The sequence below is a fragment of the Nannospalax galili genome, unplaced genomic scaffold, assembly GCF_000622305.1.
Source record: "Nannospalax galili isolate Female #2095 unplaced genomic scaffold, S.galili_v1.0 scaffold459, whole genome shotgun sequence".
Classification (NCBI taxonomy): domain Eukaryota; kingdom Metazoa; phylum Chordata; class Mammalia; order Rodentia; family Spalacidae; genus Nannospalax; species Nannospalax galili.
In genome coordinates, this window is record NW_008344211.1 from 1,967,256 (window position 1) to 1,970,585 (window position 3,330).

The following is a 3,330-nucleotide window of genomic DNA, read 5'->3' on the forward strand; positions in this document are numbered from 1 at the left end:
CATCAACACCAGCACCACCACCAACACCACTATCATCACCACCACCATCACCATCATCACCATCACCACCACCACCATCACCATCACCATCATCACCAACACCATCATCACCACCACCACATCATCACCACCATCACCACCACCACCACCACCATCACCACCACCACCATCACCATCACCACCACCATCATCATCACCATCATCACCACCACCACCATCATAATCTTCACCACCACCACCATCCCCACCCCACCATCACCATCATCACCATCACTACCACCACCATCACCACCACCACCATCACCATCATCACCATCACCATCATCCTCTCACCATCATCAGCTCTTGGGTCCTGCTTACATTTCCCCGTTCTGGTAGCCCTTGTCTGGCGTGGCCTGGCTCTCTCTTCTCTGCTGTTTGGCTTTCTTGGCTGTGTGATCATTGCTTCATTCTGAGGCTGAGCACTGAGCTCTGAGCAGGTGGCTTACGGTTGTGCAGTCTACAGCACCCTGTGCGGCATCTCCACTTTTCAAGGGGGGAGTTTCTCCTTCCCCTAGACACCACCTGATGGAGAGTGAGGGTCAGGCTGCTTGAGGTGACGTGACCTGGTGTGGGGGACACCTGTCTGTCAGCATGGAGCCTAGGTCGGGGCCCCTGAGCTCTGAGCTAACCACGATCTCCTGACTTACCTTGTTGGGATTGTTGTACAAGTGGATGCAGAGACCTTCCTTTCCTTGTGTCGTTCTACACATGCTCACATGTGTGGATCCATGCAACCACCATCACAGCCAGGAGATGGAGCGGCGACGTCAGTGCAGAGAACCTCTCCCTCTAACAAGATGCCAGCCCTTGTCACATGTGATTTTCCGTCACAGTAAGTCTTTTCTGTTTATTGCCCAAAGCAGTGGGTTTCAGAATGATATTTCAGTCTAGTCCTCCGAGTACTTTGACCTTATTATCCTGTTACCTCTCCTATCCCCTCCCCCCACTTCTCCCCTTCAACAGCATCCATTCTACCTCAAATTGTATCTATCCTCCATCTATCACCTATCATCTATCAATCTATCATCTATCTATTGATCTGTCTATCATTATCTATTTTTCTATCATCTATTATCTATCATCTGTCTATCTATATCTATCTATCTATCTATCATCTATCTATCAATCTATCTATCATCTATCTATCTATCTATCTATCTATCTATCTATCTATCTATCTATCTATCTATCTATCTATCTATCTATCTATCTATCTATCTATCTATCTATCTATCTATCTATCTATCTATCTATCTATCTATCTATCTATCTATCTATCTATCTATCTATCTATCTATCTATCTATCTATCTATCTATCTATCTATCTATCTATCTATCTATCTATCTATCTATCTATCTATCTATCTATCTATCTATCTATCTATCTATCTATCTATCTATCTATCTATCTATCTATCTATCTATCTATCTATCTATCTATCTATCTATCTATCTATCTATCTATCTATCTATCTATCTATCTATCTATCTATCTATCTATCTATCTATCTATCTATCTATCTATCTATCTATCTATCTATCTATCTATCTATCTATCTATCTATCTATCTATCTATCTATCTATCTATCTATCTATCTATCTATCTATCTATCTATCTATCTATCTATCTATCTATCTATCTATCTATCTATCTATCTATCAATCTATCTATCATCTATCTATCTATCTATCTATCTATCATCTATCAATCATCTATCATCTATCTATCTATAGCTATCATCTATTTATCTTGGTTTCACACACTAGAGATAATGTGATATTTGTCTTTCTGCATCTGACGATCACCCATTTTCCTCAAAATGACCTAATTTTGTTTTTCTTCCCTTTTCTGTTCTTTTTGAGACAGGGTCTCCCTGTAGCCCCAGCTGTCCTGGAACTCATTATATAGACCAGGCAGCCTAGAACTCACAGAGATCTGCCTGCCTCTGCCTCCCGAGTGCTGGGATTAAAGGCATGTGCCACCACACCTGGCCTAATTTTGTTCTTCTTTATGGCAGAATGAAATGCCGTTGCGCGTCTGTTCCTCCTCCTCTTTACCCTTTCCTCTATTGATGGACACCTAGGTTCATTCCATGTCTTCCTGTAGTGAACAGTGCTGCAGGAAACACAGGTGTGCAGGCGTCTGTGGTCTGCTGGTTTAGGTTCCTTTGTTTCAGTCCCCAGGGGTGGAGCACCTGGACTAACTGCTGGTTTTAGTTTTTTAGATGCCGCCATGCTGATTTCCGTGATGGTTGTACAAGTTTACATCCCCACCAGCCGTTTAAGGGTCCCGTTTCCTCTGCATCCTTGAAAGCATCTGCTGTTTGTTTTGATGATGGCTGTTCTGCCTAGGTGAGATGGATTCTCCATGCAGTTTTGACTTGCATTTCCTTGATGACTGAGGATACTAAGCATTTAGGCATCTACTGGCTGTTTCTACTTCATCTTTTGAGAACTGTGTGTGCTTATTTAATTTGCTCACTTACGTGATTGGATTTTTTGAGTTTAATTTTATAAGTTCTTTATATATTCTAGGTATCAATCCTCTGTCAGCGGCTTACAAAGATCTTCTCCCACTGTAGCTGTGTCTTCATTCTGGAGGTTGTTTCCTTTGCTGTGCGAAAGCTTTAAATTCCTGTAATTCCATTTGTCAATTCTTGGAGTTATTTCCTGGGCTACTGAGTGCTCCCTCAAGTCCTCTCATGCAGAGTGAGAGATACAGACCTAGTTTCATTCTTATACCTCTGGCTATCAAGTTTTGATGCCTTTGTCCCAGACGAGGCAGATGTAGCTGTGTGGTCTTTTTTTCTGGGACCTCTATCTGTCCATCAGGCTGTGTGTCTGCATTTGTGCCAGTGCCATGCTGGTTGTATTGCAATGGCTCTGTGGTATATCCTAGCATCGGGTGTTACCAACCTCCAGTGCTGCTCTTTTTGCTCAGGATTGCTGTGGCTATTCCGCATCTCTTTTGCTTCCACATGAAAGTCAAGATTATTTTCTATTTTTATGAAGAATGTTATAGGAATTTCCATAAGAATTGCATTGAATTTGTAGACCACTTTTGGTAATATGGCCGTTTTCACATTTTAATGCTGCCAGTCCATGAGCCTGGGATGTCTGTCCATCTTTAAGTGACTCCTCAGTTCCCACTGTAGAAGCCTGTTCTCCCTGTGGTCCTCCTGATATTGCTGGGTTACCTTCTTTCCTAGTTATAATTCTGGAGTCTGTCACGAACGGGATCATTTTCTTAGTTTAAAAAAATATTTTATTTTAATTAATTTATTTA